Source organism: Rhinoderma darwinii, chromosome 12, assembly GCF_050947455.1.
Source record: "Rhinoderma darwinii isolate aRhiDar2 chromosome 12, aRhiDar2.hap1, whole genome shotgun sequence".
Taxonomy (NCBI): domain Eukaryota; kingdom Metazoa; phylum Chordata; class Amphibia; order Anura; family Rhinodermatidae; genus Rhinoderma; species Rhinoderma darwinii.
The window spans coordinates 21,155,148-21,174,411 of NC_134698.1; positions in this window are offsets into that span (position 1 = coordinate 21,155,148).

The window sequence follows — 19,264 nt, forward strand, 5'->3', positions numbered from 1 at the left end:
ATTCACTACCTTGATGATTTTTGTGTGTTGGCCCGGGCAGATCGGCGATGTGCGCCAATATTTTGTTTGCGTTGCAGAGAGTCATGAGGGATTTTGGAGTCCCGCTGGCTCCTGACAAAACAGAGGGGCATGCTACGGTTATTCGTTTTTTTAGGCATTGAAATCGACTCGGTTTTAATGGAATGCAGGCTTCCGGAGGATAAGTTGGTGGCCCTTCGTTTGGAGGTTCAGGCGTTGTCTCGGCTTAAAAAGCTCACATTACGCAGTCTGCAGTCATTGTTAGGGAAGTTAAACTTTGCGTGTCGGATCATGCCCATGGGCAGAGTGTTTAGTAGGCGTTTGGCGGCGGCGACTGCTGGTGTGGTGGCACCGCATCACTTTGTAAGATTGAGAGGGGAGCATCGGGCCGACTTGGAAGTGTGACATCGGTTTTTGGGACAGTACAACGGGCGGTCCCTGTGAATGGCTGGGGCTTTCGATTCCGTGGATCTGGACTTGTTTACAGATGCGGCTGGAGGGGGCGGTTTTGGGGCCTATTGTGGTGGCCAGTGGTGTGCTGGGGGGTGGCCGGTTAGCTGGGTGGAAAACGGTCTGACAAAAAACCTGGCCCTGCTCGAGCTATTTCCTATCGTGGTCGCTGTGACCATTTGGGGGGATAGGCTCAGGGACAAGAAGATTCATTTTCACTGCGATAATCTGGGGGTGGTGTTGGCTATCAATAACATCTCGGCGTCGTCTCCTCTGGTGGTTCAACTGTTGCGGCATTTGGTGCTGGTTTGTTTGTCGTTAAATGCTTGGGTGGTGGCGGTGCATGTGCCGGGGGTTGACAATTGTGTTGCTGATGCCCTTTCTCGCTCACAGTGGGATCGTTTTCGTCAGCTGGCGCCGGGAGCGGAGCAGATTGGCATGGTGTGCCCGGATCATCTTTGGGAGTTGGTTTCTCTGCGGCAGGAGCATTGATTAAGCGATCATTGGCAAGTTCTACGTGGGCAGCATATAGGGCTGGCTGGGCTCAATGGGAGCTTTGGTTGAGAGGTTTGGGCGACGTCCGGTCAGACCGGGACAGGCTGGTGGCCTTTTTGTATTGGTTGGGGGATGTGTATGAGTCAGGTGTGTCTGTAGCAAAAGTGAATAAGTTTGTGTCCGCTGTGGCGTTTCGTTTGAAATTGCATGGCGAAAAAGATGTGACCAAGGAATTTTTGGCGATTCAAGAATTAAAAGGTATTCGCAGGGGGAGAGGGTCGGTAGATCGGCGGCGGCCAGTTTCTTACCGGATTCTTTGCTTGTTGGGTACGGCGGTGGAGGTGGTTTGTAGTTCGGCCTTTGAAGTCCGATTGTTTCGCTTGGTTTTTTCGTTAGCCTTTTTTTGGGCTTTTAGAGTGGGTGAATTGGTGTCGCCGAGTGGGTTGCGTGCGGGGGGAATAAGTCAAGAGGATGTGGAGTTGTTTGCTGATGCGCAGGTCAAAAACTGACACGGTGGGTAAGGGGACGCGGATTGTGTTGTTTGCTATCGGGCGTTCGGCGGTGTGTCCGGTACAGTGTATGTCTGCTTTTGGGGTACAGGTGGGGGCAACGGGGGTTCCGTTATTGCGGCATGAAGACAGGTCCTTTTTATCCAGGTTCCAATTTGGGGCAGTGTTTAAGCGCTGTTTGCTGGCAATTGGGTTGAAGTCAGCTGAGTATTCTTCCCATTCGTTTAGAATTGGTGCAGCAACTGAAGCGGTGCGATGGGGTTTGGATGAGTCAGGGGTTAGGCGTATTGGGAGATGGGAGTCTAACCGTTTCCGCACTTATGTTCGGCCTCATTTGCTGTCAGACTGTTAAAAGGTTGCTAGGGGGTATGTTGTGCCTGTGGAAGATAGAGTGCGAATGGGATTTGTAAGATGTGTGTTTTCTTTCTTTCGCAGGTTCGCGTCCTTTGCTGGTTTGGATCTTGGGGCACTCCTTTGAGGCGCACTAAGGGCGGAAGTTCGCCCGGATGGTCGACAACTGAGGATTCCGCGGGAGGATGCTGTCCTGCATTGGCTTGGTTTCCGAGGAATGGTTTGGTCCAGGGTGTTACCAGAGTTTCAGGTGTATACGCAGCTAGACCGGGTTCCCGAGATTTTAGTTTTACATGTTGGGGGGAATGACTTGAGTGTGCGCCCTTTTCGTGATTTGGTGAGGGATATTAAGCACGATTTGTTGTGTTTATGGGCGTTACACCCGGGCCTGATTATAGTCTGGTCAGATATTGTGCCCAGAAAGACATGGCGCTTTGCCCGATCCATGGAGAGGCTCAATCAGGCCAGAATAAAAGTGAATAGGGCGGTGTCGGCATTTGTGGCAAAAAATCGAGGTGTGGTGGTCAGGCACAGGGACCTGGAAGCGGGTGTAGGTTGTTATTGGAGACAGGATGGGGTGCATTTGAATGAGGTGGGGATGGATTTGTGGAGTTTGGCCCTAGCAGACGGGATTGAAAGAGGGGTGTTGGTGTGGAGGAGCTCTTGGGCTTGAGGTGGTCAAGGTCCATGTCGCAGTGGCGGGGGGAGTCCTTGAGGTTGGTCAGTAAAACTGGTGGGGGGGTCGCATCAGGGGTATGCGTCCCCCAAAATATGAAGGCTTCTTAGGGTGTTACCCCTTTGAAGTGCTTTATGGGCAAAGCCATCTGCAAGAAGTGAGCGGTGCCTTCGAGCCGGGTTACGGCTGGAGGTAAAAACAAGTGGTGGTGGCAGATGGCTATCTTTTCTAAGTTGTGGTAACCTCAAGGGCTTCCCCTGGTCATGTTATGGGTGTTATTTATATTGACCCTGTTAAGGGTTTGGTATGTTTATTCTGGAAGAATTCCAATGTTGGGGAATTCTAGGTTATTTAAGGTTTGGTTATAAAATTTCTAATTTTATAAAATTTATAATAAACGGCTGCTGTGGCCATTAAAATCCAACCTTGGTGTCATGTGTTATTATTCTTAAGGGGGTAAGGAATAATTACTGATCACTCGACTCTACATATCCAAGTCAAGTTGTTCAGGGATCCTATCCTGAGGGCCTGTCAGGGTCAACCAAAAGGGGTGTATTTTCCAGCTCCTAGGTAAGGAGGGGCCAGGGAGACTAAAGCTGGTCACCATAGGAGAATGATCAGACGCCGCTCTAGATTTATAAGTGACAGATTCAACCAAAGGTACAATGAGAGAATTTCCCAACATATAGTCTATGCAGGATAGGGAGTTTCTGCCTAGGGAGGAATACACTTTAGTTGTTGGGTGTTTATATCGGTAAAGTTCTGTCCATCCCATCTCAGCAAACAGTAAACCCAGTACAGATATGGCGGGGGGTACACGGTCCTGCCCAGAAGAAGCACTAAACCTATCCAGACTGCAGTTCACAACCATGTTAAAATCTCCCATGCCCAACACTTTAGCAGTCGGATATGTTGCAGCAAAGGTAGCCGCCATATGCAAAATCTGTAAAGATGCTGGTGGAGGAATGTACCCTCACTATCGGTTTTAGTATGGATAGCTTCCCATCTCACAGATTTGAGTACAAAAATGAACACGTCCCTCGAGTACGATGTGTAATATGAGTGGCTAGACCACTGGACCCAGGGCCTAAGAACAGTTTTCATTTTAGCAGGTGTTAAATGCGTCTCCTGGAGGCACAATATATGAGGGTTAACTTTGCGAATATAACCATACAATATTACTCTCTTCTGCGGGCTGCCCATACCCCTCACATTTCACGACATTACAGTTAAAGAAGACAATCATAAAATATACTTCTCACATGTAGGAGAGATCCACAATGCCTGATATACATCAACAATCCCGCCTTTCTCAGAAGCAGCTGATAATTATTCGGTGCATCCCTTATGCGTTTACATTTGTACATGAGTAGTATCATAACTGCCCGCACCCAAGGCACATTCCAACCTAGAACCCAAAAGAACAGATTGTAAATAGTAGAACAATACCGACAATGCATGTAGATGCATGTTACATTGCCGGAGCGTGCCCAAAAACGTGGCATTTAAGTATACGGGGGTAATACCCGCGCCAAACAGCAACTTAGTTAAGCTTCCACCATTAAGGGGACGTGCGGCAGCCTCCTCAGGTATGGCGCCTCACAAATCCAAGGACACAAAAAGTCGCACTAGCCAGGCAGTAGGTCTAACCGATCTCTGTCAGACCCAGTCCAGATCACCATCAGAATGGAATGTTCCCGAAATCCTACGATTAGTCATGGAAGTCCAGTGATTCAGAATAGCCCAACATCATCAGTCATCCTTACACGAAACTCCATCTGTGTTATCAGGCAGAATTAGTTCAGTCGAGGTGGGCGCTTGTTTCTCACCCATTCATCAGCATCCTGCGGGGAGTTGAAAAAAACCGGATCTTTCTCCATCCACAATTCGCAACCTAGCTGGATATGACATGGAGTATGGAATACCCAGATCTCTCAGGCGCCTCTTAACAGCAAGAAATGTCGCACGTCTCTTTTGCAAGTCAGCCGAGGTCAGGGAATATAGAGACTTTTGCCCCATTATAAGTAATTTCCGGTAGCCTGCGTGTCAGGCGTAAAATCGTGTCCCGGTCATTCCAATTTAGCATGCTTCTCCTCCTTTAGAGCGCTGAGGCAGAGGAGGGCGGCCGCCATCTTGCCCCTCACCCCGTGCAAAGCCTTGCAGCTTCTCCGCGGCCGACTGACCTCTGGTGGGGCTCATACTGGCTCCGGTAGTCACCCTCGACCGTCTAGATCGTTTGGACGGTATTTTTAAAGCCTTAGGAAGCCTCAGGATGTCTGCAGGATAACATTGGCGCGGGTTCACTGCGGAGCTCCTAGAACATGCGACCGCTCTCGCTGCGCGCTAAGCCACGAACCAGCAATTTGCTTTTTACATTTTCTATATATATATATATATTTTTTTTTTACAGCTTTCACCAAGCGAGTTAAATAACGCTATATTATGATAGTTCAGACTTTTATGGACGCGGCGACACTAGTTATGTTAACGTTAATTTTTTTTTTAACATTGCTTTATGGAATAAAAATGGGAAAAAGGGGTTTTTGAACTTTAAACATTTTTTTTTTGGAACCTTAAGAAAAACTTTAACTGTTTTTTTTTCTTATTAGTCCCCCTAGAGGACTTGAACCAGCGATCATTGGATCGCTTACATGATATACTGCAATACTAATGTATTGCAGTATATCGCTATACTGACAGTCTCCTTTAAAGCCCTGCAAGAGGCCCCCAGGCTGCCATAACATGCATCATTCTGGCAGGGCTTCAAAGGAGTACAAAGATGGCTGACCAGGGGGCCTTTATTAGGGGGCCTTTAATAATATATATAATACATAGATTTGTGGCAAGCTATGATGCAATTCTGTATGAACAAGCCAGGTATTATGGGGCAGGTGTTTCACTGATAGATGGTGTCCTTTCTTATCCCTCTTTTCTGACATGCTCTGCTTCTTTTTAGATCCTTTCCTTCTTTACAGTTTAGAAAACGTTGCTGGGAAAATATTGTGCTAGTATAAACCGGGTGCCCTCGCTTCGGGCAGATGTGGTCGGGCCCTCCCCTACCTGGTTCCCAAATATTAGGGCCTTCATAATGACCTCATGAAACTAATGTAATGTTCCCCTCTGGCCTGCGAGGGGTGAGCTGGCCTGGGCAGGTCCACCAGTAGATTTTTAGGACCCCATCATTCTCATGACCACCCCCATGGCTGCGCTACACCTGTGACGTCTGTTAGAACACTTTTCTACTGGGCTGGTGTTAGGAGGGGGTCAAACTGGGCAAATGCCTAGGGCCACCATCCCCACAGGGTCTCCTGTCAGAGGATAAAAATATCAGCCCACTGTTATCGGGGGTCCCTTTCCCATCTGGGTCTGGTAGCAACCACTACAATCACAACTGGGCCTGGAGGAGAAGGGGGCCTGTTAATGGCAGCATTACTGTATGGGGGGCATAAAGGAGGCACGTTTACTATATGATTGCACAAAGGGGGCACTATTATTGTGTGGGGCACAAAGTGGGTATCATTATTACTATCTGGGGCACTGTGGGTGACGAGTTTGTTTAGAGGATGCGGCATAGGTGGGATGAATGCTAGAAAAGCAGGAAACCAACTTGTCTGTATTTTAAATTCTGCAGAGGCGATCGTGGCTAGAAGAAGTCGTCATAGCGCTCTGGGCAGGATGGAGAAGAAAAGGTAAAATGAACAAATCTAATCTGAGAAGACATCACCTCTGAGTCACTGGATGTCACTGTGCTGTATATGGTCTACAGACCTGTGTAGGAACAGTATTTACCACTATATGGTCACTGGATGTCACTATACTTTAATCATTTATATTGCCTGTAGAGCCCCTGTGTAGAACCGGTGTCTACCACTATATGGTCATTGTACTGTAATCACTTATATGGTCTGTAGGGCTCCTGTATAGGACTGGTATCTACCCCTATATCGTCACTGGATGTCACTGTGCTGTAATTACTTATACCGGTCCTACACAGAGCCCCTGTGTAGGACCGGCATCTATGACTATATGCAGTGGCGTAACTACCTCCGTAGCGGCCGTAGCGGCTGCTACGGGGCCCGCGGCATGAGGGGGCCCGTGTCGCCCGCCGGTACGGGCCCCCACTATGGCTGGAGGCTCCGCTAGCTGCCGCTATGGCTACTACAGCGCGACGCCACTAAACACTATGGCAGAGCAGGGAAGTATCTCCCCGCTCTGCCATTAAAGGGGTTGTTCCTACAAAAGACATGTATCCCCTATCCACAGGATAGGGGATACATGTGTGATCGCTTGCAGCCATAGGGAGAACGGGGGACCGAAAGTCCCCTGAAGTTCTCCATCACAAACCTCGGACTTCCGGGGTCTGTGTCGGCAGCTCCGTAGAAATGAATGGAGCGCCGATCGCGCTTGTGCGCATGCGTGACCAGCGCTCCTTTCATTTCTATTGAGCTGCGCAGACTCCTGAAGTCTGAGGTTAGTCATGGAGAACTTGGGGGACTTTCGGTCCCCCGTTCTCCCTATCGCTGCCAGCGATCACACATGTATCCCCTATCCTATGGATAGGGGATACATGTCTTTTGTAGGACACACTATAGGTCAGATATTTTTGGGGGTTTGGGGCTGTATGGCGTTACCTACAGGGGGGGCTGTATGGCGTTACCTACAGGGGGGGCTGTATGGCATTACCTACAGGGGGGGCTGTATGGCGTTACCTACAGGGGGGGCTGTATGGTGTTACCTACATTGGGGGGCTGTATGGCGTTACCTATAAGGAGGTGGGCTGTATGGCCTTACCTACAGTGGGGCCGTGTAGCGTTACCTACAGGGGGGGCTGTATGGCGTTACCTACAGGGGGCTGTATGGCGTTATCTACAGGGGGGGCTGTATGGCGTTATCTACAGGGGGGCTGTATGGCGTTATCTACAGGGGGACTGTATGGCGTTATCTACAGGGGGGCTGTATGGCGTTATCTACAGGGGGACTGTATGGCGTTATCTACAGGGGGGCTGTATGGCGTTATCTACAGGGGGGCTGTATGGCGTTATCTACAGGGGGATGTATGGCGCTATCTACAGGGGGGCTGTATGGCGTTCTCTACAGTGGGGGCTGTATGGCGTTATCTACAGGGGGGGCTGTAAAAAAGGCACTATCTACAAGGGGGGGTTGTGTGACACTCAGGGGAGGGGGGGGGGCCCAGTCAAAAGTTTGCTATGGGGACCAGTCTTTCCTAGTTACGCCCCTGGTTTTGTTCAGTGTTTTTATTCAGTAACAGTATGGTAATATTATTCACTATATGATCATTGTGTGGCGGAAGTATTCAGAAACAATATGCCGGTAAGAGCAGATTCACATCTGCTTTGGAGGTTCTATCACAGATCTGGGTAAAAATACCGGAAACAATAGCGCAGACTGCTGCGCTTTTGTTTTTGGTATGACCACGGACACCATGACTTGAAACCAGACGATATTTTTGTTGTTCTGCTGCTCAACGGAAACACTGACGCAGGTGTGAACAGGCCCTAAGCAGGATTAGTTTGCGTGTGCAATCCCAACATGAAAACACAATCAGCTGCCGTCTTTTAACAATTTAAAGCCCAGTTTCCTCTGCCGCCTTTATAGCGAAGGTGGAGGTAAACAGGTTAAGGATGGGCCGCTACTCTTGGTCCAGTGCTGTGGGCTTGCACCCCAGGCTAAAATGTGCCAGCCAGCCCCTGTGGCCTGCATATCAGGATGTTTTTTTTATTCAATTTCTCGAGATTCAAGGTGATCATAAAACAGCCATTGGGGCATTGTCTTTTTTACAGCGTTCACCGGGTGGTATAAACAACATATTAACTTTATTCGGCGGATAACTGCGATTACGGCCATTCCAAATTTATATAGTTTTTTTTATGTTTTACTTCTTTTTCACAATAAAAACACTTACATAAAGTCGCCATATTCTGAGAGCCATTACTTTTTCCATCTGTAGAGCTGTGAGGGCGTTTTTTGCAGGACATGCTGTAGTTTTTATTGGTACCATCTTGGGGTACATTTTTTGGGTAGCTTTATATTCCAATGTTTTGGAGGTGATGTGACCAAAAACAGAATATCTGTAATTTTTTTTTATATTTTTCTTACAGCGTTTACCGCGCAGGATAAATGATGTGATTATTTTTGTGTATTTATGGATGTGGCAATACCAGTTGTGTATAGGTTTATATATTTTTTTAATAATGACTTTATAAAGAGAGAGTGGCAGTTTTTGTTTATTTATTTTTCTAAAGCATTTTTTTTAGTTTTTTGTTCCACTAGGGGACTTGAGGATCCGATCACCTCTTAGCTGGTATAATACACTGCATTCTGGCAGGGCCTAATAGGCTTCAGTACATGGCAGACCAGGAGGCCATTGTTAGGCCTCCAGTTGCCATCGCAACCGTTGGCACCCCCGCGATAACCTGCTATTGTATAGAAGAAGCCCCCTCCCTCTGTCAACCACTTAGATGCTGCGCTCGCTATTGACTTTGTCGACTTAGGGCTTATACGGCCTATCAGGACGCGGATCTAGTTGAACTCTAAGACAGAGACCCCTGCCGTTCTCTGTTTTGTAGGATTCAGACTTTCAATCACTGCATCACGCCGCCGCTCCTGGCCATTAACCTTAAAGGCTAAAAGAGGCCTCATCTGCTCTGCTTGTTGTGCAATTCACCGGGTTTGGTGAATATAAATTTTAGTTGCACATTAAAAATAATTTGTTTTTGCATCTCCGCTTTCCAAGAGCGGTAATTTTTGTATTGTTTCGTCAATATCGCTGTATAAGGGCTTTTTTTTTTTGCCAGACAAGTTATTTTCTTTAATGGCACCATTTTTGGGTACATATGATATATTGATTAACTTTTATTATATTTTTTGTGGGGGGTATTTTTTTATTTTTTTTACGGTCTTCACCATGCTGTTTAAATACTGTGTTAACTTTATTGCTCGGGTCGTTACTATCGTGGCGATACCACATATGTGTATTTTTTTTCCCACTTGTACAAAATAAAACCCACTTTTTATGAAAAAAATGGTTTTGTTTCATTTTCACTGTATATGTAAATGCCCGTGTTGTACGTTTTATGGGTGCGATTACGTTTAAGAAAGCCAGTGGAATTGACCACATTGATTTGAGAATTCTTTGAGGTGATAGAAACTTCCCCAGAGGGTGTAGTGAGACCCTACTGTCTGTATTCTTGTACCATATTACGTTTTATATGGCCACCGGATCACTGAGATAAGCTTCTTGTGATGTCATCTAGAATGTGGGCAGATTCTATTTCTCTACACCTCTTAATCTGGATGTGTAAACATCTTATGACATCATCAAGTCTATAAATTGGGGTCACACATTGACCACGGTGTCGGTTTCTCTTGCTGGCTCTCATCATGAAGGTGTCTTTGATGAAGAGGAGGATAGTGAAGATGTTTTTCAAGATGAGGATTGTAGAGAAAATGGAGGTTGGCGGACGTCAATTTCCTGATGATGTAGAGATGGAGGACGTGGAGGAGGACGAGAAAATGGAGTTTGGCGGACGTCAATTTCCTGATGATATAGAGATGGAGGATATGGAGGATAAGAAAGACAAAAAGGAAGTTCGCGGACGCAAACTTCCAGAGGATGTGGAGATGGAGGACCTTTCGGGGGTTACCGTTACCACCAGGGCCTCAAACCCCCGGAAGAGAAAGTGGGCATTTTAATTCATCTGACACTCGGGGCCCATTTACCATCTTTTGTCACCCCAACATGGTGGTCTTTACCACCTAAACCATCTGAATTTGCCATGAAGACTCCCCAGCGCTGAGAACCAGTGACGTGCAGAACAGAAGCGAGATCCGGTAAGTCCGACGTCTTCTGCTCCGTCTTCATCTCCTTGTGGTGAAGGTTTTGTGAATTTTTGGGCTAATTCAGAATTTATTTTTCTTTTCTAGGATACAACTGTGAAAAAATAGAAAAATGTTTTACGCTCTCTTATGATCCAGGACTGAGCTGTGTAAGGGTGGACTGGCGGCCATATCCACGTGTGAAGCAGGACCCTCCTCTTCTTCATGTCACAGATCATCACATGTTAAAGGGCCGGAGAAAACCGCACAGCAATTCTACTGGATTCTGGAATAAACATATATTTTCTTTACAATTTTCAGTGTTTTCATATATATATTGGGGAATTTATCCAGGGAGCCTTTTATCTACAGGGATCATAAGGGTGTGGAAAAGTCAGGTGTAATAATCTGCAGGATATATCAATAAGTATCTATCAGCAGGTAGAGAGGACAGAGCAATATTCTGCAGATCTCCAGAGACGTCAGTGGTGTAATAATCTGCAGAATATATCACTTTGTATCTGTCAGGAGGTAGAGGAGTAATGTTCTGCAGATCTCTAGAGAGGTCAGTGGTTTAATAATCTGCAGAATATATCACTATGTATCTGTCAGGAGGTATAGAAGCAATGTTCTGCAGATCTCCAGAGAGGTCAGTGGTGTAATAATCTGCAGAACATATCACTATGTATCTGTCAGGAGGTAGAGAGGACAGGGCAATGTTCTGCAGATCTCCAGAGAGGTCAGTGGTGTAATAATCTGCAGAATATATCACTATGTATCTGTCAGGAGGTAGAGGAGCAATATTCTGCAGATCTCCAGAGAGGTCAGTGGTGAAATAATCTGCAGAATATATCACTATGTATCTGTCAGGAGGTAGAGGAGCAATGTTCTGCAGATCTCTAGAGTAGTTAGTGGTGTAATAATCTGCAGAATATATCACTATGTATCTGTCAGGAGGTAGAGGAGCAATATTCTGCAGATCTCCAGAGAGGTCAGTGGTGAAATAATCTGCAGAATATATCACTATGTATCTGTCAGGAGGTAGAGGAGCAATGTTCTGCAGATCTCCATAGAGATCAGTGGTGTAATAATCTGCAGAATATATCACTATGTATCTGTCAGGCGGTAGAGGAGCAATGTTCTGCAGATCTCTATTTCAGTGGTGTAATAATCTGCAGAATATATCACTATGTATCTGTCAGGCGGTAGAGAGGAGAGAGCAATATTCTGCAGATCTCCAGAGAAGTCAGTGGTGTAATAATCTGCAGAATATATCACTATGTATCTGTCAGGAGGTAGAGAGGACAGAGCAATGTTCTGCAGATCTCCAGCGAGGTCAGTGGTGTAATAATCTGCAGAATATATCACTATGTATCTGTCGGGAGGTAGAGGAGCGATGTACTGCAGATTTCTAGAGATGTCAGTGGTGTAATAATCTGCAGAATACATCACTATGTATCTGTCGGGAGGTAGAGGAGCGATGTTCTGCAGATTTCTAGAGATGTCAGTGGTGTAATAGTCTGAAGAATATATCACTATGTATCTGTCACGAGGTAGAGGAGCAATGTTCTGCAGATCTCTAGAGATGTCAGTGGTGTAATAATCTGCAGAATATATTACTATGTATCTATCAGCAGGTAGAGAGGACAGAGCAATGTTCTGCAGATCTCTAGAGTGGTCAGTGGTGTAATAATCTGCAGAATATATCACTATGTATCTATCAGGAGGTACAGGAGCAATGTTCTGCAGATCTCTAGAGATATCCGTGGTGTAATAATCTGCAGAATATATCACTATGTATCTGTAAGAAGGTAGAGGAGCAATGTTCTGCAGATCTCTAGAGAAGTCAGTGGTATAATAATCTGCAGAATATATCACTATGTATCTGTCAGGAGGTAGAGGAGCAATGTTCTGCAGATCTCTAGAGAGGTCAGTGGTGTAATAATCTGCAGAATATATCACTATGTATCTGTCAGGAGGTAGAGGAGCAATGTTCTGCAGATCTCTAGAGAGGTCAGTGGTGTAATAATTTGCAGGATATATAACTATGTATCTGTCAGGAGGTAGAAGAGCAATGTTCTGCAGATCTCTGGAGAAGTCAGTTGTGTAATAATCTGCGGAATATATCACTATGTATCTGTCAGGAGGTAGAGGAGCAATGTTCTGCAGATCTCTAGAGAGGTCAGTGGTGTAATAATCTTCAGAATATATCACTATGTATCTGTCAGGAGGTAGAGGAGCAATGTTCTGCAGATCTCTAGGGAAGTCGGTGGTGTAATAATCTGCAGAATATAAAACTATTTATCTGTCAGGAGGTAGAGGAGCAATGTTCTGCAGATCTCTAGAAAGGTCAGTGGTGTAATAATCTGCAGAATATATCACTATGTATCTGTCAGGCGGTAGAGGAGCAATGTTCTGCAGCTCTCCAGAGAGGTCAGTGGTGTAATAATCTGCGGAATATATCACTATGTATCTGTCAGGCGGTAGAGGAGCAATGTTCTGCAGATCTCCAGAGAGGTCAGTGGTGTAATAATCTGCGGAATATATCACTATGTATCTGTCAGGAAGTAGAGGAGCAATGTTCTGCAGATCTATAGAGAGGTCAGTGGTGTATTAATCTGCAGAATATATCACTATGTATCTGTCAGGAGGTAGAGGAGCAATGTTCTGCAGATCTCTAGAGAGGTCAGTGGTGTAATAATCTGCAGAATATATCACTATCTATCTGTCAGGAGGTAGAGGAGCAATGTTCTGCAGATCTATAGAGAGGTCAGTGGTGTATTAATCTGCAGAATATATCACTATATATCTGTCAGGAGGTAGAGGAGTAATGTTCTGCAGATCTCTAGAGAGGTCAGTGGTGTAATAATCTGCAGAATATATCACTATGTATCTATCAACAGGTAGAGAGGACAGAGTAATGTTCTGCAAATCTCCAGAGAGGTCAGTGGTGTAATGATCTGCAGAATATATCACTATGTATCTGTCAGGAGGTAGAGGAGCAATGTTCTGCAGATCTCCAGAGAGGTCAGTGGTGTAATGATCTGCAGAATATATCACTATGTATGTGTCAGGAGATAGAGAGGACAGAGCTATGTTCTGCAGATCTCCAGAGAGGTCAGTGGTGTAGTAATCTGCAGAATATATCACTCTGTATCTGTCAGGAGATAGAGGAGCAATGTTCTGCAGATCTCCAGAGAGGTCAGTGGTGTAATAATCTGCAGAATATATCTTTGTGTATCTGTCAGGAGGTAGAGAGGACAGAGCCATCTTGACTAGCCTAAGTAGAGTCATGTGCTGAGTAACCATTTTACCTTTATTCCCCTTCTTTCGCCCCCTTCCCAATAAAGACACGTGACAACCGAGGTTGGATGTGAAATGGCCACAGCAGCCGTTTATTTATTTAACATTAATTAAATGCAATTTAATCCGAAACATTCGGATAACTCTTTTAGGAATTCGACCAGAGAATTCCTACTATAATTCACATGACCCAACATGGGTCAATTAACACTAAACAGTGCAGGGGAAGTCCTTGAAGCCATTTTTCCGATTTCCTTTAAATTAGCCATCTGCAAACCACCACCAACTATTTACCTCCAGCCGTAAACCAGCTCGGAAGCACCGCTCACCCCTGCACATGGCTCCAACCACCAGAAGACCACTTCAAAGGGATAACACCCTATGAAGTCTTCAAATGATCTACCATTTTTTGGGGGACGCATACCCCCGATGCGACCCCCCCACCATTTTGTACTGACCAACCTCAAGGACTCCCCCCGCCACAGCGAAACAGGCCTTGACCACCTTAAGCCTGTGAGTCCCTCCAAACCACCACCGCCCTCTCAATTCCTTCTGCTAAAGCCAGGCTCCACATATCAATTCCAACCTGGGTCAAATGTACTCCATCACTCCTCCAATAATTACCGACTCCTGACTCCAGATCCTTGTGTCGAACACAAATGCCCCCGTTCCTAGCAACAAAACGCGACACCGCCCGGTTTACCTTAATACGGGCTTTATTGACCCTCTCAACCGATCTTGCCAAACGCCAAAACTTCCTCGGAACGATGTCCGACCAAACAATCACCAGGTGAGGAGAAGATGCCCATAAACACAACAGATCGTGTTTAATATCCCGCACTAACTCGCGAAACGGGCGCACCCCCAGATCATTCCCCACCCGCATGTATTACCAGAACCTCCGGAACCCTATCTAACTGAGAGTATGTCTGAAACTCAGCAAGTACCCGGCTCCACAACATACCTCGGAAGCCCAGCCAGTGTAAAACCGCATCGTGCCGCAGAATGCGAAGCTGGCGGCCATCTGGGCGAACGTCCGCCCGCAATGCCCCCAGTGCACAAAAGAAAGTCCTAAAATCCACACTAAGCAAGGGTGGTGATCTGAATAGAAAGAACAAAACCGCACATGTCAAACAATCAAAGCTACCTTACTGACTCACAACAAATGAGGGCGCACATAAGTCCGAAACCTGTTGGACTCCCACCGGCCGATGCACCGCACACCCTCGTCGTCCAACCCCCAACGCCCCGCCTCAGTAGCAGCGCCGATCCTGAACGAGTGAGACGAGTAATACCCCTGCCCCACACCAACCGCAGCCAAGCATTTCTTAAACACTGCACCAAATTTATACCTGGACAAAAACGAGCCATTCTCATGACGGAGCAATGGCGACTCAGGCACCCCAACCAGTGGCTTAAAAGCCACCATACAAGCAACTGGACACATCTCCGACCCTGGGAGGGCAAACAACACTATCCGCTTACCCCGACCCGCTTGATCAGTCTTGGACCGCCGCAAAAACAACTCGAGTCTATCCTCATATAGCCCCATGTCCGCCTGCCGCAATCCCCCAGCCCTAGCCGCACTAGGAGAAACCAACTCCCCAATTCTGAGTGCTCCGAAAAACGCGAGGGAAAAAGCCAAACGGAACAAGACTACCTCATCAGGCGAATTACAAACAGCCCCCAGCGATGCTCCCAACGACCCAAGGAGGGAAAAAGAAACGGGTTGCCTCTGATCTGCTACCGCCCTGCCCCGACGCAAACCTTTTAGAGCTTGCCTTACTAAAAAATGTTTGGACACATCCTGAAAACCCCGTAATTTGAATCCAAACGCCAAACCAGCAAGAAAACGATTCACTTTTGCCGGGGAAAACCCCGCCTCCCAAGCATCCCCCAACCAGTACAATAATGGCACCAACCTGTCTTGCGCCGTGCTGACGTTACCCAACACTCTTACCCACTCCTCCCACTGCTGCCAACACGCCGAATAAGCGCTCCAAGTCACGCTAGCCAATGACCTTTCAATCAACTGTTCCACGGGACCGAAACCAGACCCCAGAGATGTTCCGGGCAAGCCAAACCGACCAGCTCCGCTCCCGGTGCCATTTGACGAAAACGATCCCACTGCGAGCGAGAAAGAGCATCAGCAATACAATTGGAAACCCCAGGTACATGCACCGCAACCACCCACGTGTTTAAAGACAAGCACACCAAAACTAGGTGACGCAACAACTGAACCACCGGTGGAGAAGATGCTGATAAGTTGTTAATTGCTAACACCACCCCCATGTTATCGCAGTGGACACGAACCTTTTTATCCCTGAGCCTATCCCCCCAAATGGTCACCGCCACCACGATGGGGAACAGCTCGAGCAGGGCCAGATTTCGCGTAAGACCACCAGTCACCCAGCTGTCCGGCCACACCATTGTCCTCCTGCATACGCACCAAAACCACCAGACCCTGCCGCGTCAGTAAACAGCTCCAACTCACCCATCTCCTGTACCTGCGACATCCACAACGATCTACCATTATACTGCCCGAGGAACTCGTCCCAGACCTGCAGATCCGCCCTGTGATCCCCACCAATCCTCACAAAATGATACCCGCCGTCGCTGACGCCAACCTCCTACTAAAAATTCTACCCATTGGCATAATTCGAAGGCAAAATTCAACTTTCCAAGCAGCGACTGAAGATCCCGAAAAGTGATCTTCTTCAATTGGCAAGCCCGCCTGACCTGCCGTAGTGGCAATAATTTATCCTCAGGAAGCCTGCACTCCATTGCCACCGAATCAATTTGGATCCCCAAAAAACTGATGGTAGATACCGGGCCCTCTGTTTATCCAGGCGCCAAAGGGATTCCAAAATCCGTTGCAACCTTCTGCAAGGAATACAATAAATTACCGCAAACCGGGGAACCGCTAGGGCCTACGCACAAAAAAATCATCAAGATAATGTATTAAGGAATCGACCCCAGCTACACCCTTCGTCACCCATTCCACGAAACTACTAAACGCCTCGAAGTATGCGCAAGAAAGGGAGCAACCCATTGGAAGGCACCTATCCACATAAAATTCCCCGCTCCAGAAGCAACCCAACAGCCGTTGGCTTTCTGGATGTACCGGCAGCAAGCGAAAGGCCGCCTCAATGTCAGTCTTTGCCAACAACGCACCGGGCCCTGCCTCCCGCACTAACGCCACCGCTTTGTCAAATGACGTGTAAACAACCGAACATAAGTCGTGATCTATCCCATCGTTCACCGACGCTCTCCTGGGAAACGACAAATGCTGGATCAAACGGAATTTGTGAGGCTCCCGCTTTGGCACAACTCCGAAGGGTGATACTACTAAATTCTCAATCGGCGGCTCGGCAAAAGGCCCGGACATCCTACCCAAAACCAAACAAAAACCCCTCATAAATTAACTTGGCCGCAACCCTATCCGGATATTCACTTAGATACGGGGCCATCCTTTCTACCCTCACCGGCGACCGCCCCTTGACCAACTGAAGAGGACTGAGGGCCTGACCGCCTCCCTTTCCGCATACATTTTGAGGCCCCGTGTGAGGAGCCATTGCACTCCGAACAGACATGTTTAAATTTACAGGTGGCCCTGAACTTACACGGCCATCATTGAATTGCCAGCAGAACCCCAGTTTTGACCCGGAACCTTGCCCGGATTGACTAGACTGGCCCCCTTGGCCAACGCTCCCGGGAAAGGACTGCTTAACCGGCGCCGTAACCCGCAACCACAATGCAATATCCTTTTGATCCCACCGGATCGCCGTCCGGACCGCCTTCCGCTGGCGAAATTGCTCGTCGTACCGCAAACACGCCTGGCCCCTGTACGCCCAATAGGCCTCCCCGATGGCATCAAAATAACAAAACAATGCCGAGCAATTTTCCGGCGCCTTTTCCCCGATCACGCTTGCCAAAATAGCGAAAGCTTGCGACCAGTTGGCGAACGTCTGCGGGATAAGCCTATACCGCCGACGTTCTTCCTCCTCTTTCTTACTCTCATCCCGCTTGCCCTTATCCAATTTGAATTTCGCAAGCGGCAGAAGAGAAAATATCTCCACGTATTCATCCTTCCAAACCCGTTAACGTACCTCTTGCTTAAGGTGAGCCCCTAAAGGGCCCTCAAAACAGACGTAAACCTCGCCCCGAGCGCGATCATCAAGCCGAATCCTATCCCCATCCTTCTGCGCCTCGGTTTGGACAGACACTGCTACCGCTTCTTTTGCCACCCCCGGGACCTCCCCCACCATGGACCGCGACTGTACATCACGAGGACCTTCCCATACCACAACCGGAGACCCCGCCGGCACTACAGGCGCCGCTGCCCTATCTAAGCGCCGGACTAGCTCGCGCAACAACCCACTAAATCTGTCAAGCCATCGCGCCCGGCAACGCCACTACCGACAGCCGCTACCCCGCTCGCTGACCCACCCCCAACACCCGACATGAAAATTGCTGGATACGGTAACGTAGGAGTTACACACTCACCAGGCTGCCCAGGTGCTGTATTCCCGCCAGCCGGAAAATCCTGACCACGTTGCGACTCATCCAGCTCTCCATCTTCCAAATCCTCTCTCGCCGCCGACTGGTACTCGCACCGACATCTTCGACACGGGGATCCCGGCACGCTGACAGGTGGGCCGACAACCTGCCGCCCGACCGCAGGGACCCAGACTTCCGACCGGACCTGTTGCCTCGTCGTCGTCGCTGATCTTGAGGTCCTCACCGATGCTCTCGAGGAAGCCTGCCCCCTGGCCGGAACATCACCATGCGGGGCGGCCGTATACTGCCCTCCGAACACAGCGTCTGAAGGCGGGGGTGTGACAGGGAGCCCGGCCTGCGACTCCCAGTTAACCGCTGAGCCCCGTCGCGGCTGGGGATTCCTGCCAGGACGCAGGCCCTAGGAAGAGGCACCCGTCCCAGCAGCCTGGCCTGCAGCGTCCTTAGAAGGGCTCCCCCTGCGACGTCTGGACTAAGACGCTCTGGTGGGCGAGTCCTATGGGAGCGGCGGGGTGACTTAGCCTGGGCAACCGCCGCTCCCGCCGAAGCCCTCTGCTTTATTACAGCAGGGGCCGACATTAACAGCTCTCCCCCCACCGCCATATCCCCAGCGTCTGAGAGGGGAGCGGGGGAAGGGAGCACATCAGCGCGGGCTGCCGACCAAGACGACGGGCCCGCCTGAGGGATCCGGGCCAGCGATGCCACAGTCTCCTCCAGCCAGCCCGGATCGTGATAAGCAGCTTCTGCCCGCAGCTGATCGAGCAGCAAGGCCGGAGACGCCATAACAGGTAAGTAGCACTATCTAACCTGACCTAAGTTTTTTGCTTGTTTCTCCTCCCGCTGCCTCCGGCTCAATGCCGAAAACAGTGGGAGGAACAGTTAACACACCCCGGCTCCTCGCATCTCCCCCTCCTCCCTCACCTAACCTGTCCTTCCTATTGGTTGAACCCTCCCTCCTACGGCAATCATGGAGGCTTCCCGTTGAGCCCTCCGTGCTGCCGTCCAGCCTCTGCTGTAGATCTCTAGAGAGATCAGTGGTATAATAATCTGCATAATATATCACTATGTATCTGTCAGGCGGTAGAGAGGAGAGAGCAATGTTCTGCAG